Source organism: Notamacropus eugenii, chromosome 5 (assembly GCF_028372415.1).
Source record: "Notamacropus eugenii isolate mMacEug1 chromosome 5, mMacEug1.pri_v2, whole genome shotgun sequence".
NCBI lineage: Eukaryota > Metazoa > Chordata > Mammalia > Diprotodontia > Macropodidae > Notamacropus > Notamacropus eugenii.
Genome location: NC_092876.1, coordinates 391,814,255 through 391,833,018, shown reverse-complemented (window position 1 = coordinate 391,833,018; position 18,764 = coordinate 391,814,255). Strand labels below are relative to the sequence as shown.

At 38.2% G+C, this 18,764-nt stretch overlaps 1 pseudogene; it reads left to right on the top strand.

The window, feature by feature from the left end:
* Positions 1-16,088: 16,088 nt before the first annotated feature.
* Positions 16,089-17,497, top strand: LOC140506848 (non-histone chromosomal protein HMG-14 pseudogene; annotated as a pseudogene).
* The last annotated feature ends 1,267 nt before the right edge of the window (positions 17,498-18,764 follow it).

Sequence of the window (18,764 nt, the reverse complement as noted above, 5' to 3'; positions counted from 1 at the left end):
CTTGACTTCTTCTGACAGCATGCCTTGTTCTTCCTCATATGAAAGGATGGACAGAGACACCAGTTCACTAAGAATGTAACCTCCTTTGGTCTTATTTTTGTTACTTTTTTTCTGTATTTTCCCAGCCAGTTACTTGACTTCTGAAACCTTTGTCAAGAGGAGAGTCCTAGTGTTCCTCCTCTCCCCAGTATAGAGCTCAAGGCTGAGATTCAGATCAGCTGCTCAACACCTCCAGGGTCTTTGGTTGGGGATGGGGCTGCCAATGAAGGCGGAGGGTCAGATCAACTCCTCAATTACACAAGAGTCTTTAAGCTGAGCTACCTAGATACTGGACCCAGGTTGCTTCTGTGTAGCTGCCCACCACTCACTGCTGCTGCTGCTGTTTGGGTTCAGTGCTGTAGGAGCTCTGTTATCCTCTTGCCCATCTGGGACAGCCCTCCCACACTGACCTTTGGAGCATTCTTTGTCCCTGGTGAGTTGAGGGATCTGGGACCCTCCTTACTGAGGATTCTGCCCTGGAGGTCTGTTCAGGTCCTGTTCTTCCCAGTGCTTCATGGCCAGGACTGGGCTCTGTTCCACTCAGGGTCCCATGAGATTGACCTTTCCTGTAGGCCTTCCAGATTTTCTTTGGCTGGAAACCTCTTTCTCTCTATTGTTTTGTGGCTTATGCTGTTCTAGAATTTGTTGAGAGTCATTTTTTACAGATACTTTGTGGGCTGTGGGTCAAGGGTCTTTCTACTCTACCATCTTCTTTCCTTGATAATTTCATGAAAGATCTTGTCTAGACTCATTTTTTGATCATGGCTTTCAGGTAGTCCCATAATTTTTAAATTGTCTCTCCTGGATCTCTTTTCCATTTCAGCTGTTTTTCCAATGGGATATTTCACATTATCCTCTATTTTTTCATTTTTTAAATTTTTTTTAAATTTCTTGGTTTCTTATAAAGTCCTCAGTTTCCATCTGCTCCATTCTGATTTTTAAAGAACTATTTTCTTCAGTGACCTTTTGAACCTCCTTCTGCATTTGGTTAATTCTGCTTTTTAAAGCCTTCTTCTCCTCATTACCTTTTTGGACCTCTGTGACTAATTGTGTTAGCCTATTTTTAAAACTGCCATTTTCTTCAGCATTTTTGTGGGTGTTCTTTAGAAAGCTGTTGACTCTCTTTTTATCATTTTCTTGCATTACTCTCATTTCTCTTACCAATATTTCCTCCACCTCTCTTACTTGATTTTCAAAATTTTTTTGAACTCTTCCATTGTCTGAGACCAGTGCATTTATTTTAGAGGTTTTGGATGCTGAAACCTTGAATTCCTCTGATGATATGCATTGCTATTTCTCATCCGAAAGGATGGAAGAAAATACCTGTTCACCAAGAAAGTAGCCTTCTATAGTCTTATTTTTTCCCTTTTTTGGGCATTTTCCCAGTCAGTTCTTGATTTTGAGCCCTTTATCAAGAGGAGGGTACATGCTGGGGACCTGTAAATTCTCAGTTCCTTCAAGGTGGCACAATTAAGTGAGGGTAATTAACTCCTCTCCTGGCCTGCACACTGCTCTGGGAGGAACCAAAAACTTTTCTGCTTAGAATATATGAGTAGTGTTTTCTCTCCACAGCTGCCTCCAGCTCCACCATGCCAGTGGTTCTCCTCATCCAAGAGTCACCACTCAGGGTTGAGATTCAGATCAGCTGCTCAATTTCTCCAAGGTATTTAGGCAGAGGGCTCCAAAAATGGATACTGCTGCTGTAGTGGCTGCTGCTGGTGGCCCAGATCACATTCCCTTCTTCTAGGAGAAAGAGTTTCTCACTGACCTTTGAAGCTGTCCTTGCCCTTTGTGGATTGAGTAATCTGGAAACTTCTGCTGCAGGTGATTCCATGAAGCCTGTTCTGAATCCTGTCCCTTCAGCACAGCACAGCTTACACAGGGCTACTCTCCACTCCACACCCGGTGTGATAGACCTTTCTTGTTGGCCATCCAGGCTGCCTTGGACTGGAAATCTCTTTCCCTCTTTTGTTTTGTGAGTTCTACCGCTCTCAAATTTGTTTAGAGTCATCTTTTACAGGTATTTTATGTGCCGTGGTGAGGAGCTTTTATAGGTCCATATTTTTACTCTGCCATCTTGCCTCCCCTCACAAAACTGTTTTTTGCATAAGTGAGGAAAAATACTAAATTTACAAAAATGAAGAGAGGATTAAAATTCATCATTAAAATACGCTTTCATTAAATTATCTTCTGTCTCATCCTTTTATGCCACATTATCCAGTTGAGAGATAAGATCACTATTGTCTTCGTTGACCTAACAAGTCTCAAGTGGTTTAATGACATAAATTCACCTGCATATATTCACTAGAAAAAAAGGAAAAGCTTAGTGAGAACCTATTACCTAGAACGGAAATGCACATATACGTATATGTATACTTATATCTACATGTATACATATACATATATATATATATATATATATATATATATATATATATATATATATATCCATGCAGCCTTTCATTATATATAGATATCACTTGACTAGAAACTTTATTTTTATAAAATAATGGTTGAGATAGTCTCCACGTTATCAAGGAACACTAAAAGAATATGTGGACAGAGGGGAAAAGAAGTAACCCAAAAGATGAATCTAGAAAAATAAAATGTAAAGTTTCATTAACTAAGTTTATACATATATTTTGACCTTGCTATACAGGAATTACAACTAAAAGCCTAGACAGAGAGGTTGAAGAGCCACTACAGAAAAGTGTGAAGTGAACCATTGATATGGGGAACTAGATTTCCTTGTTCTTAACTTATGTTGTATAATTTTTATTGCTTTGTGTTTCTTCATTGAAAATTTGTTACTTAGATATGTCTGCATCAAAAGTATTGGGCCACAATCTTTGTTGGGCCCCTACCAGGTGTCATTAAATTTATCTGTAATTAATTACTGCTAATTACTCCTATAACTGTCAGCTGGTGTTTGAAAGGGCCACTTGTACCACCGAATTAGGGAAAAGAAGATAATTATAGGTATAATTACTAGGGTAGTTTTTTTTCAAATAAATTAGGCACAGCCTAATGAAAGTACTTTAACAAATAAACCTTAGATGGTCTATTCAGTATGAAAATGAATATGTTCTTTATTTATATCTTTTTATTCCTATTCAAGTTCGCTCCTCATAGGACAGTGTAAACTCATTTTATCAATTGCTCATAGCATTCAGTAACTACATATCTTTCAAAGTATATGATCTGGTCTAAGACACAGCTAAATATATCTGATAATATGATGTTTAGATCACTACCTGCCTTACTAAAATGGATGTTTCTTCTGAAAAAAATTCTCAAATCATTTCATATTCAGATCTCACTTAAAGTTCTAATTTTTTCTAATTAAATAATTCTAATTATTAAATATTGTACTGTGGTGCATGAAAATGCCGTCATTGGGTATAGTAGAGTGCATAATTTCTAAATAGAGTATATAGTTCTTATATGAAGGGCATAATTAAATATTATCTCTTCTAGTGCTATAATTCTATAAATTGAAAATGTTTGGAATGTTTTCATAATGTAAAATTGTACTCTCAAAAATTCCTTATTTGGTTTTTAAGGTAAAGTAAGACATATTTGATACATTACTTTAAGGTCTTTATAAGGCTTATATTCATCCATCTATTCATTGAAAAAGGATTTAGAAAGCAACATATGAACAAAGGAAGTATAGTATTGCAATGGAAAGAAAAGATTTATCTCCAGACAAATCCTGTCTCTTCTGTTTGTTATTTTGAGGCCCAGCAAAAACAAAACAAAACAAAACAAAACAAAAAAACAAATAAAACCTACACCTCTCTTTTTATCAGTTTCTTCATTTGTTAAAGGTAAAACTGGATATAAAATGTTTTAGTTCTGTTTCTATTGTTCTAATGCATTCCTTGAATTAATCATCTTAGGTTTGTGATCTGATGGTACAGATTTAAAGGTTTAAATTTATAGTAATTCTACTGTTGGAAGTATGGTTTACTATCAAACATATAAGCTTGTGATTATGGGAATTGGAATCCCAGCCCTGCACTGGCAAATATCAATCTTCTTTTGTGGCTCCTAGGATCTCTTATACACTTATGCCACAACAACAACAAAAAAAAAAGATATATAATGAAATGTTGAGGATATAGTTGTATAACATTTTCACTCCTCACCCCATTCAAGTTATGCTCCTTTTGTTTGTTTACCAGAAAAGGCATTAAAACTATCCTTGAAAATTTATGAACCGGGGGTGGACATAGGGTTCTAAATGGGCCGGCTATTTACATCATTTCCTGGTCCCCTCTGTATAAAACAACTTAAAGTCATCTATATATTCTGATGCTAGGTTAGCAGACCACAATGTGCAACTTAAAGAGGGGTGTTTCACTAAGTTAAATCAACTCAAAGTGCCCCCAATGTCTATCTCTATAGAAAGTTCTTTTTCTTGGTATGGTTAAATAATTCTATTTTTTTTTTCCATTTGTAACAGATCTATGAACATATGAGGGATATGATCTGTGAGTGTTTAAAAAATATATTGAATATAAAGTGCAAGGGGACTGGCTTGAGCCAGGTTTAGCATAGAACAAAAAGTATTAGCTCCAGGTATTTGTGAGAAATTCATTAAATCAGTCATATGCATTTTTAGCAGAAAAAAATAAGGAACTTTTTAAATAGGTGACCACTGTACCTAACTGAAGCAAGGCAGAAGAAGAGAAGAATGACTTTGAATTCTTTCCTGTGTTGTTTTTATATAAGTGTTCCAGGCATCTGAGTGTACACAATTCACACATATACACACATGCACACACACAGAGATATTCATAAATGACTCACATGCATGTCAGCTTTTATTTCTCCAGTCTCCCAGGAAGCTGTGATGTCAGCAAAATAGGGTCTTTTGCTGTTTCTGTTTTAATACAGTCTAGTGCCTCTGATGGAATCTTGCCTTTTATCAACTAAGATTCTTTACAAGTGAAGAAACAGGTAAAGTAATTTACAAGGAGTAAAAAACAAGAGTTCCTTTAACTAGAAACAATGTATGTATTTGTATTGTTAATGATTTTAGTGTGATTAAAGATGTTCCCCAACCGTTAATGGACTTGCTCATTAAGGGGAGTTTGATTGGGGAAGATTTGTGGGAAGGCCCATGCCTATCATTAATAATGCACTGGTTCTCAAGTGTTGGGATGCCCTCTGGCTCTTAAAAAGGTATAAATATTCTGAGTTGAGGTTTTATTTTGGGGCTTACTGGAAGTGTTTGTTTGACCAAATGAGAAATCTGGGAGGCTGTTAGAGAACCCCTCAACTTTGAAAACCCAGATGTTGTTCCTTTCCTCTGTGGTTACTATGGTCAGACAGTACAACCCATCTGTTGATGGGCAGGCAGAGGAAGCTATATCTATTGATCTTTGATTATTCTGTATTTTCTTTGAAGTTCACGGTGCTGACTCACCTGAACTAGGACAGTTATACATGTGCTTGATTAAAGTGATTGTTAACTCCTCAAAAATTGCCTTTTGTTTTATGAATACAGGTTGAAGAACCTGGGGTAGTAGCCCCGCTCACCCCGTGTATGTTGGGTGCTTATTGATACAGAAGCATAGAATTGAAAAGGTAAAATGCCAGTGATGTCACTATTACTGTCCTAGTTGCACTACTCTTACTTGTAGGACTGAAAGACTCACTGCACCTCTTTCATTTTTTTTTTTTGATATCTCTCCTCCATCCTCTTCTTTTTTTTTTTCTTTCAAATAATGTGTTATTTTCTTTTTTCCTCAGTAGAAGAAAACTCCAAATTTCAGAAGTCTAGTGACGACCAGGCTATTCTTGCCCCCTCCAGAAGAGTAATTTCATTATAGTTCTATCATTTCTGATCCCAAAAGCCATTATAGTATGTAGGGTAAGAAATGATGAACCACTTATGATGTCTGCCCTAAAGTATTTTTCTGTCTAATCAGGGAGATAAGACATATGCACACATAATGATATAACTGTATATAATGAAACACTGTAGGTATATAGCAAAGGAGATAGGACTTATGATTCCATTGATATGAGATATAACAGGTGATATAACTCCCTCTACTAATTAAAGTTAGCACTTTTTAATTTTTAACCTAAAAAAGTTTATTGGGCACTTGGAGGCTAAGTTGATCCACAAGTCAAGTAAAAAGCATTTAAGTACTCACTAAGACCTAAACACTGGGGATACAAAGAAAAATAGAAGCAAAGAGACAATCCCAAGCCTCAAGAAGCTCCCAATATTACAACAAACATGTACAAAGAAGACATAGTCATGGAAAACTGTAAATAATATCATAAGGAAAATATTATGTAACATTAAAGAGGACAGGGAAAAACTTCTTGCAGAAGATAGGATTTTACCTGAGATGTGATGGAAGTTAGTGAAAGGATGAAATAAAAGTGAAGAAGGAGAGAATTCCAGTCATGAGGGTCAGCCAGCCTAAATACATGGACCCAGGAGATGAAGTATATTGTACACACTTTCTCAGGGTAACAAAGCTTGACTCTTGGGCTTCCTAACTTAGAGGTTGCATCTCTATTCATTATGCTACACTGCTAGCACTTAAGATATTCAAAATTCCAGTGACAATGCAATGCATAGAAAGCTCACTTTCTTGTGGCAAATGCATGGAAGGTTTCATGAAAGAGACTCCATTTAAGTTAGACTTTGTCAAGCTGATTTGGAGCAGAAGTTATTTTAGGCTTAGTGAGCAATGTTGGAAAATGAGGCCTGTCTGGGATCTGGTAAGTATTTGAATTTGGTTGTAATTGAAAGTATTTAAGAAGGTGAGTTTGGGGAAAACAACTACCAGAACTGAGAACCATGTAGATCTACATCAGAACTACATATTAATTTGTTTATTGCTCCCTTCTCTTTATTCATTCAATTTTTATACTTTAAATGTGAAAGAAAGAAAGAAGAGGATGGATAAGAGTTTTAGAAGCATCTAAATCTAGGTTCTACCACCACTCTTGAATTTTTTTATTCATTTTTAAATGTTTCAATCTAACTTATAAAAGAAATAACTCAGAATTATACAATTATCCATGGAAAATTAAATTTGTTGTATTTTTGCGATTTTTAATGGTTCTTACAAGTGAAGATAAAGTAAAAGACCTCTGTTTTATTCTTTTTTTTTTGCACAAAGAAAAAATCATTTCTCTATGTTAATTGAAGAGTTGAAGAACACTTAAGAACATTCCATATATTTAAGTATTTAAGCAATCAGTGATCATATCAATATAAAAACTTGCTCCAAGAGTACAGATAACAAACCATTCTCACCCTCTAATCCTGTATTTTCCTTGCCTATGATTGCCCAAAATTCTTTCATAAAACCTCATTCTATGTTCTCTAGGACTTCCTTTAGTATTTTAATGCTGTTTGGGTACCAACATACCAATTGGGCTTTCCATCTGCTTTTCCTTACTCTCACCAGATGACTCGTTATTTTTCTCATCATAATTAGGATGCATGACTTAGGTTTTGTTTCTTTTTTTTTTCATTTCTTACAGTTTTAACAAAACAATAACAATAGCAATAATGATAATAACAAGGTCTTAGACTTATAATATGTTGCAGTCAACTTATATTCATGTATACTTATTATTTTTCTTTGCCCTTTAAAATAGCCTAGAATTTATATTCTTCAATGTTTGATAATGTTCTATAATTCTCAATTATACAAGCATCAGTGGAAGAACTGTTTCATGTAAAAAAAGTTCTTTATTTTTGGGGGTAGGGATTATTGAAAGAATTCTACAGTTTCTCTTAAAAGACATTCTTCCTCTTATTCAATTATCAGTGCAGGTCACCACCTTCAATGTTTGTGCAAGATATAAATCTCCATCTGGTGTGATGTGATGTTATATGATATGATATAATAAGATTGCAATGTGATGTAGAGTCATGGTGGGATGTGACGTGCTGTTGCATTACAAGTTTATATGTGAAATAAATAAAATAAAATGAATATATTATGTGCATACACACATTCCAGAACATACAGATATTCATATTTTTGATATGAACTGGAAAATATTCACTGCATTTTAATTGGCCAGAATCTTCTTTCATGGACTAACAGCTGCAAATTAGGAAAAAAGAATTTCAAAGACAGGTAATGTGACATTGCATTTTCCTAAATGCTAAAATAATAATAACACCCAACTTTATGTAGCATCTTAAGGTTTAAAAAGTGTTATTTTCTTAATTTACTTGTGAAAGAAGTATTGTAACTGTTATTATTGCCAGTTGTTAATTAATTAAGGTGATAATAGTATAAATGGCCTATCAATGGTCACAGAACTAATCAATGAGGGAGGTAAGATTCAAAGCATTCACTCTGTAGCAGACGTTACTTGTTATAGAAAGACAAAAATTAGGAAAAGAAGACTTAAAAGAAAATTGAAAGGAAATATTTACATTTTTTACTACCAAGCATCAGGTTTTGTTCCGAAACCTCCTTGTTCAAGGTCAAAGGTTTGCTACTTTTCTGGGGAGTTGTTTAATTTGGCTCAGGGACTCTTTGTTTCAGAAAATTTGTCAAATGCAAAAATTATTGCAAAGGAAATTAAAGATATATGGATACATAGATCAATAGATATAGATAGATCAAAGATGTTGTTTGATTGGTTGCTGTCCTTCATTTTGAAGAGGACCAAAATGACATCATCATTGTAAAGTGAAATTTCAGTGTATCTGACTGGGGCTGATCAGACTAATATGAATTCGTGATGCTCTACTGTAGAGGGTAGAGAAAATGCAAAATATTGACAATCCTCTTTTTGCAATGGTATGGTAAAAAAGCAATCTTTTAAATCAACAATCCAGATTGGCCAAATTTTGGTATCATATTAGGAGATGGCAAACTAGGTTGTAAACTACCAATGGTTTCTATGCTTTTATTTACTTGTCTCAAATATGTTAGCATTCTCCATTTTCCTGATTTCTTTTTTATAGCAAATATAGGAGAATTCCATGGGCCATAGGATGATTCAATATGCCCTTTCTGTAATTGTTCTTTAATTATGTCCTTTCCATAGCCAATTACTGTAATTGTATTTGAGCAGTATGTGAATCATTAACACTTCTTTGAATAACTATGGTAAGTCTATCCGAACAGTCTGTGAATAGTTCTGTTGGTTTTTGAATTACTTTTGAAAATGGAGTGGTACATTCAGCCTTTCCAGGAATTTTTAGCCAGGCAACACGGGCACACTGCCTTACTTGTTCGTAGGCATAAAGAGGATAATTTAATTGATGACCTATATCTGTATAATCTCCTCTACTGGTTGATTGCTCAAAAGTTAATTAACATCCCCTTGACGATTTCTTTTTGCCTGATCAGAACACTGCTCATAAAATTCTGATTTCCATATTATATAGTCTCCTCCTTCTAAAGCAGTTTTTGCTAATGCATACCAATCTACAGGGTTAAAGCTGTATATGAAATAGTTTCAAGCAGTGACTGAATATATGGCTTATAATTTATAGATTCCTGTTTTAATTCTTTAAGCAACTTCAGATCAAGTCCCCTATGTTCTCTTATTGCTTGCTGGTGATTATTTGGATCTTGTATCTCTATAACTGGTAGTGTTAGTCTCATTTCATGTGGAATCTCTTCCCCTTTTTCAGCTGCTCTCCTAATGGCTGCCTGCACTATATTTTCTTGGTGTTTTTGTGTCTGTCTTTCAAACACTGAAGATTTCAATTGATTTAGAGGGGGAGCAGTGGGAAAAGTTCCCTCACCTATATGTAGATGTCCTGTTTTTTTCTAAAATCTCTCCCTCCTCACCTTTTTCTTTCCCCACCAAAACGTCTGCTTTTAAAACTCTATTGGCCAAGGGCATCTCCTCAGGTTTTTGTAAACATACCTGGAGAATACTCCAAATAGAAAATGATGTTACAGGGAAAGCTGAAAGACCTACCTCCTTGTAATACTCATCTGAGTACTGACTGCCTCCCATTTTGGGGGTCTATAGTCCTTTTTTCTGGGAACCATGGACAACATTTTTCCACACAGCTGAGAAATTCCTCCAATTGTGACATTGTTATCAATAAACCTCTCCCTTTGACTACTTTCTGTAGGACCCTTAAATAATATTCTCTGTATTTTTCTTTTGAATGTGAGTCCCATGTTACTTTCATTTCACCACCTTTTTCTCTCAAAATTACCTGTTGCTAACTACTTCCTGCTTCCATTTTCTTTCGTGTGCCATAGCCTGGTAAACCAGGTGACTGACTCAAAGAAGCCCTCCCTGATGAGGAGGCGTAGTTTTTGCCCTTACCTTTGGGTTGTCTAGAGCCCCAATTTTCAAGGGCAATCCCTCAGGTACCTGCGGCTGATGGCAATCAGACACTGGTCACAGTAATGTAGTCCCTGTTCTGGGCACCATTTGCCTTGGATGGGCCTCGGGGGCTGCCAATTGTGATTGCTGAGAGATTGTGAAAGAAAAATAGACAAAGGGCAAGGCAAAGAGTTGTAAAGGACAGCTCTCGTTTGTTAAATGGAGAGCCAAGATTTATAGAGGTTATTACAGGCAAGCAAGCAGAATTGTTCATCATGAGAACATTCAAACAACCAAAGTCATTTCCCTGAGAACATTTTTAGATTATTTGTTATACTCCCTAATCTAGTTCTTCCTGGCAAGACAGCCTCAGGGAGGCACAACCTTGGATGGGACTTTCTCATCCTTGCATATCTGAGAGTGGTGTTGGTGAGTCAATTGTCCTGAAAAGTTAGCTGCTCATGTTAGTACAAGTCTCAAGTAAAACCTGGACAGTACTTCACATTCTGGACTACATCAGCACTGGCCCTCTACACTCTACCACAGGTTGGGCACAGATAGTCTGTGTGAATATTTGGGGTGGATATCCCAAATTTGTGCATCCTGCATTTACTTTGTGCTGTCTCAATTCTGCTTTGCTCAAAGAGCACAGCACCTTTTTTTATGTGGGCACACCATGCTGAGCAGTCCTGTGCCAGTGTCTCCCATGTTGCACAGTCAAATCCAAAGTTCTTGAGAGATACATTGAGGGTGCCCTTGTATCATTTCTTCTAGCCACCATGTAATCACCTGCCCCATGTGAGTTCTCCATAAAATAGTCTTTTTGGCAAGTGTACATTTTATATTGGAACAACGTGGCCAGTCCATTGCAGTTGTGCTCTCTGAAGCATAATTTGAATACTTGACAGTTCAGCTAAAGCAAGGACTTCAGTGCCTGGTACCTTATCCTGCCATGTGATCCTCAGAATCTTCCTAAGACAACAAATGGAAGTGACTCAGTTTCCTGGCGTGACTGCGGGTACACTGTCCATGTTTCACAAGCCTATAACAATGAGGTCAGCAAAACAGCTCTGTAGACCTTCAATTTGGTAGTCACTACAATACATCTTCTCTCCAAACCATTCTTCTGAGCCTCCCAAACACAGAGCTAGCTCTGCGAATGCATGCATTAACCTCATTGTCAACGTGTACATCCTTGTATGTGTATGTGTAAACATACATGTGTATGTTTACATTGGTAAACATATGTATTGCATAGTGGCTAGAAGAAACGATACAAGGGCACCCTCAATGTATCTCTCAAGAACTTTAGATTTGATTGTGCAACATGGGAGACACTGCCACAGGACTGCTCAGCATGGTGTGTCCACATAAGAAAAGGTGCTGTGCTCTTTGAGCAAAGCAGAATTGAGACAGCACAAAGTAAACGCAGGATGTACATGTACATGCATACCTCACATGCATGTATAATGTATATGTACCTGTATATTACAAATGTATGTTTGTATACATGCATATTCATGTGTGTATACATGTATTTGAGTGTGTATATACACATATTTACATACACACATATAATTTCTAAATTAATTTATATGTTCCCAACTCAAGTTCAAGAACCCTGGGATTTGAATTAGTGAAATGTATCCATGAATCCCTTGAGAAGTTTTGGATCTCAGGTTAACTGCCTGCGATCCAGGGGAAAATAGACTAGACATTTACTACAGGTTTAATCCAATGGCATATGACTCCCCACAAGTTTGAAAAGTATAGAGACCATAAAACTCCAAACTGGGGGGGGGGGGGCAGAGTCACGATGGCGGAGTAGAAAGACCCACATACGCTAGCTCTGAACCCACTGCCCATAAAATATCTGAAAAAAAAAATACCTCCTGGCGAATTCTGTAGCAGCAGAAGCCACAGAACAATGGAGCAGAGGGGCTTTCTGCTCCAGAGAGCCTGAAAACCTCTCACAAAAGGTCCCTCGCGCCGCGGACCCAGAGCAGAGCCCAACCCTGACTCTGTGGTGGGGCGCCGAAAGGAACGTATCTGAGTAGGCTTCAGGGATGGAATCTCCAGCGGTCGTGTGGGTCCCCCCACCCACAGGTGACAAGGGTTGGTGAGAGGGTCTCTTTGGCGGGTCGAGAGGGGAGTGGGGTGCCCCCATAACTCAGGCCCCCTTGGGAGGCAGCAGTGGAGGCAGCAGCAGACCAGGGCTCCCCAAGCAGACAGGAGCTTGGATCCGCTGTTGAAGGTCTCTGCATAAACCCCCTGAGGGAACTGAGCCTGTGAGGTGGCCCTGCCCCCACCTGAGCACATGAACTTGATCTCATACTGAATAGCAGCCCCGACCCTGCCCAAAGCCCTGAGGCTGGGAAGCAGCATTTGAGTCTCAGACCCCAAGCATTACCTGAGTGGGTCTGGAGGCCAAGTGGGTGTGAAGAGAATATTCAGAAGTCAAGTCACTGGCTGGGAAAATGCCAAGAAAAGGGAAAAGAAACAAGAGTATAGAAGGTTACCTTCTTGGTGAACAGGCATTTCCTCCCTTCCTTTCTGATGAGTAAGAGCAATGCTTATCACCAGGGAATGACACAGAAGGCAAGGCTTCTGTATCCCAACCCACTCAATGGGCTCAGGCCATGGAAGAGTTCAAAAAGGATTTTGAAAATCAAGTTAGAGAGGTGAAGGAAAAACTGGGAAGAGAAATGAGAGACAAGCAAGCAAAGCATGAAAAACAAGTAAACATCCTGCTAAAGGAGACCCAAACAAATGCTGAAGAAAATAACATCTTGAAAAATAGGCTAACTCAATTGGAAAAAGAGGTTCAAAAAGCCAATGAGGAGAAGAATGCTTTCAAAAGCAGAATTAGCCAAATGGAAAAGGAGGTTCAAAAGCTCACTGAAGAAAATAGTTCTTTCAAAATTAGAATGGAACAGATGGAGGCTAATGATTTTATGAGAAACAAAGAAATCACAAAACAAAACCAAAAGAATGAAAAAATGGAAGATAATATGAAATATCTCATTGGAAAAACAACTGACCTGGAAAACAGATCCAGGAGAGACAATTTAAAAATTATGGTACTACCTGAAAGCCATGATCAAAAAAAGAGCCTAGACATCATCTTTCATGAAATTATCAAGGAAAACTGCCCTAATATTCTAGAACCAGAGGGCAAAATAAATATTGAAAGAATCCACCGATCACCACCTGAAAAAGATCCAAAAAGAGAAACTCCTAGGAACATTGTGGCCAAATTCCAGAGTTCCCAGGTCAAGGAGAAAATATTGAAAGCAGCTAGAAAGAAACAATTCAAGCATTGTGGAAATACAATCAGGATAACACAAGATCTAGCAGCTTCTACATTAAGGGATCGAAGGGCATGGAATAAGATATTCCAGAAGTCAAAGGAACTAGGACTAAAACCAAGAATCACCTACCCAGCAAAGCTGAGTATAATACTTCAGGGGAAAAATTGATCTTTCGATGAAATCGAGAACTTTCAAGCATTCTTGATGAAAAGACCAGAGCTGAAAAGAAAATTTGACTTTCAAACACAAGAAGGAAGAGAAGCATGAAAGGTAAATAGCAAAGAGAAGTCATAAGGGACTTTACTAAAGTTGAACTGTTGACATTCCTACATGGAAAAACAATATTTGTAACTCTTGAAACTATTCAGTATCTGGCTACTGGGTGGGATTACACACACACACATGTGTACACACACACACACATAGAGACAGAGTGCACAGAGTGAATTGAAGAGGATGGGATCATATCTTAAAAAAATGAAATCAAGCAGTGAGAGATTAATATATTGGGAGGAGAAAGGGAGAAATGGAATGGGGCAAATTATCTCTCATAAAAGAGGCAAGCAAAAGACTTATTAGTGGAAGGATAAAGACGGGAGGTGAGAGAAAAACAGAAAAACATGAAGATTACTCTCATCACATTCCACTAAAGGAAGGAATAAAATGCACACCCATTTTGGTATGAAAACCTATCTTATAATACAGGAAAGTGGGGGATAAGGGGATAAGCAGGGTGGGGGGGGATGATGGAAAGGAGAGCATGGGGAGGAGGAAGCAATTTGAGGTTGACACTCATGGGGAGGGACAGGATCAAAAGAGAGAATAGACGTAATGGAGGACAGGATAGGATGGAGGGAAATATAGTTAGTCTTATACAACACGACTATTATGGAAGTCATTTGCAAAACTACACAGATTTGGCCTATATTGAATTGCTTGCCTTCCAAAGGGAAGGGATGGGAGGGAGGGAGGCAAAGAAGTTGGAACTCAAAGTTTTAGGAACAACTGTAAAGCACTGTTCTTGCCACTAAGAAATAAGAAATATAGGTAAAGGGGTATAGAAAGTTATCTGGCCATACAGGACAAAAGAGAAGATGGATACAAGGGCAGAGAGGGATGATAGAAGAGAGAGCAGATTAGTGATAGCAGCAATTAGAATGTTCCGTGTTTTAGGTGGGAGGAGGGGACAAAAGGGGAGAATATTTGGAACCCAAAATTTTGTTAAAATGAATGTTAAAAGTTAAATAAATAAAAAAAAATAACTCTCAACAAATTCTAGAGCAGCAGAAGCCATAGAACAATGGAGTGGAGGAGATTTCTGCTCCAGAGAGACCTGAAAAACTGACGGGAAAGTGAGTCTCACTCACTGGACACGGAGCAGAGATCCGCCGTGCCTTGGCCATGCTGCACTGAGGGGAGCAGATCCAAGGAGGCTTCAGGGACAGAATCTCTAGTGGCAGTGCAGATCCCTCAACCCACACGTGCCAAAGGTCAGTGAGAGGGTCTTTTTGGCTGGCCAAGAGGGGAGCATGGTGTCCCCATAACTCAGACCCCCTCAGGAAGCAGCAGCAGAGGCAGCAGTGGACAAGGGCTTCCAAAGCAGGCAGTAGCCCTCATCCATTGTAGAAGGTCTCCTCACAAACCCCTTGAGGGAACTGAGCCCCGTGTGGCCCTCCTGTCCTCACCTGAGCAGCTGGACTTAATCTCCCACTGAATAACAACCCTGTCCCCACTGAAAACCCCTAAGGGTTGGGAGCAGCGCATTTAAATCTCAGGCCCCAAGTGCTGGCTGGGGAAAACTGGAGGTTAAGTGGTTATGGAGAAGAAGCTCAGAAGTCAAGTAATTGGCTAGGAAAATGCCCAAAAAAGGGAAAAAAATAAGACTATAGAAAGTTACTTTCTTGTGGAACAGGTGTCTCCCACCATCCTTTCAGATGAGGAAGAACAAGGCATACTGTCAGAGGAAGTCGAGGCCTCTGCCTCCAAAGGGAACATAAAATGGGCTCAGGCCATAGAAGACCTTAAAAAATAAGTTAGCAGCTTACTAAAGGAGAACCAAAAAATGCTGAGGAAAATAACAGCTTTAAAAAGAGGCTAACTCAATTGGAAAAAGAGGTCCAAAAACCCAACGAGGAGAAGCAGGTTTTAAAAAGCAGAATTATCCATATGGAGGAGAAGGTTCAAAAGTTCACTGAACAAAATAGTTCGTTGAAAGAGAGAATTGAGTTCAAGGAAATGAATGACTATGAGTTAAACCCAAAAGTTGGTAAACAAAACCAAAAATCTGAAAAAATAGAAGATGATGTGAAACGAATCATTGGAAAAAACAACTGACCTGAAAAATAGATCCAGGAGAAATAATTTAAAAATTATTAGACGACCTGAAAGTCATGATCAAAAAACGAGCTTAGACACTATCTTCCATGAAATTATCAAGGAGGAAGGGGGAGGAGGCGGGATTCCAATCCGGTTCCAGCTAGTTCTCGGACTGCTCCCGCTGCGGGTCCTCGCAGCCCAGCGGCGGGAGGAGGAGCGTCGAGGCCCAGGAGCCCTGCCGGAGAAGAAGCTCCCGCCCTCGCGGCCCTTTCCCTCCGACCCGCTGGTGCTCACCCGTGTGTGGGGAGAGGGAGCCGATCCCCCCGCGCTGCCAAGATGCCCAAGAGGAAGGTCCACTCTGCAGAAGGGGAAGTGAGGGAGGAGCCCAAGAGAAGGTCGGCCAGACTGTCCGCTAAACCAGTCCTTGCCAAGGTGGAACCGAAGCCTAAAAGGACAGCTGGAAAGAATAAATCTGAGGACAAAAAAGTTCACACAAAAGGAAAAAAAGGAGCAAAAGGAAAACAAGCAGAAGCTACTAACCAAGAAGAGAGTAAAGATGACTTGCCTGCAGAAAATGGAGAAACTAAAAATGAAGAGGTTCCAGAATCCGATTCAGCAGGAGAGAAAGAAACCAAATCTGAATAACATCTTATACCAAGTGTTTTAACAATTGTCCCTGTTACCTCCCTTCTTGTACAATTCAGAGGAATATTTTTATCAACTATTTTGTAAATGCCAGTTTTTTAGTAGCTCAAGAAACACATTTTTAAGAAGGAGGCAATACCACCTCATCATATTAATTTTTTAAAACATTTAGATAAATGTAAGCCAATCTAAAGAGGCTTTATTTAGATTCCTGTTTAAAGAGGTGAAATCATGTGCTGGTTGTCGGTTTGGTTTGTTGTTTGTTTGTTTTAATACAACTAGAAATTAGTAGAATGTTGACTAGTATGGTTTTGTGTGTCTTGTGCATAGACTTAACATTCCATAGGCAGTTTTGACATATTAAATGGAGCATAGATAGCAATTTGGAGTTGTGGCCATGAATTTTAAAGCTTTTATTTTAATCTGTATCCATCTTGTCTTTCAGTACAATTGTTTCCTAAATAAAACTGCTCCCTGGTGGTGGATCTCCCTTTCAAAATTGTGTGCTATTTGTAACATTGTCATCTTTGGTAGTGGTGGTACATTTTTTTTTCCAGTAACTTCATTAATGTGCTTTAAAAGACTGGAAAACCTCTATAACGAGTATAGTTTTATCAAATACAGAATTAGTGGAACTTTGCTTTCTTAAAGACCAAATACCTTATCCGTATTCAAGATACTGGTATTTGATAACCTCTTTTTAGGGAGAGTTGCCTCCCTCCAAACTTAAAGTAAGAAAGTCACTGGAATAACAGTTCAGAAAAAGGATTATAACTACATAATTTTTAGACTTATCTAGCAGTTTTTAAATGTACAATTTATTCATAGTGTCTATGTACTGATTACCAAATGAACTAATAAAATCTTGATTATAAAAGAAAAAAAAGAAATTATCAAGGAAATCTGCCCTGATGTTATAGAATCAGAGGGCAAAATGGATATTGAAAGAATTCATCGATCACCTCCTGAAAGAAACCCGACCAGAGAAACTCCTAGGAATATTGTGGCCAAATTTCAGAGTTCCCAGATCAAGGAGAAAATTCTGCAAGTAGCTAGAAATAAACAATTTGAGTACTGTGGAAATACAATCAGGATAACACAGGATCTGGCAGCTTCAACATTAAGGGATCAAAGGGCTTGGAGGTGGATATTTCAGAAGTCAAAGGAACTGGGATTGAAGCCAAGATTCACCTCCCCAGCAAACGTGAAGATAATACTTCAAGGGAAAAAATGGTCATTCAGTGATATAGGCGAATTTCAAGATTTCTTGTTGAGGAAAAGAATAGATCTGTATTTAAAAATTTGACTTCCCAAGACAAGAATCAAGAGAAGCATGAAAAGGTAAGCAGAAAAGAAAAACCATAAAAGACTCTCTAAAGCTGAATTGTTTACATTACTACATGGAAAGAAAATATTTTTAACTCTTAAATCTTTTGTCAGTGTTTGGGTACTTGGAGAGATTACACACACACACACACACACACACACACACACACACATACATACATACATAGAGAGTACAGGGTATGTTATATCAGAAGAGATGATATTCACACGCAAAAAAAAAAAAATGAAATAAAATAAAAACTAAGGGGTGAAGGAGGAAAATTCCGGGAAGAGAAAGGGAGTAATGGAACAAGGCAGGCTATAACTCATAAAAGAGATAAGAAAAATCTTATTCAATGGAGGACATAAGGGAGAAGGGTAGAGGGGGAAAAATAAAGCTACTCTCTCCACATGTGGCTGAAGGAACGAATAGCATGCTCACTAAATTTGATATGAAAATTTATATATACCACAGGAAAGGAGAGGAGGTGACAAATGGAGTGAGGGGAATGTAAGAAGAGAGTACAAATGGGAGAAGGGAGTCACTGGAAATAAACACTTTCGAGAAGGTACAAGGTTAATTGCAGGGGAGAAAAATAAAGAGGGATAGGGTAGGTCAGAGGGCAATATAATTAGTATTACACAACATGATTGCTATGGAACTCTTTTGCAAAGCAACACATATTTAGTCTGTATTGAATTGCTTGCCTTCTCAGGAGGGCTGGGGAGGGAGGCGTGGAGGGAAAGAAGTTGGAATTCAAAGTATTAGAAACGAATGCTGAGCATTTTTATTGCATATAATTGGGAAATAAGAACTATAGGGATAGGGGT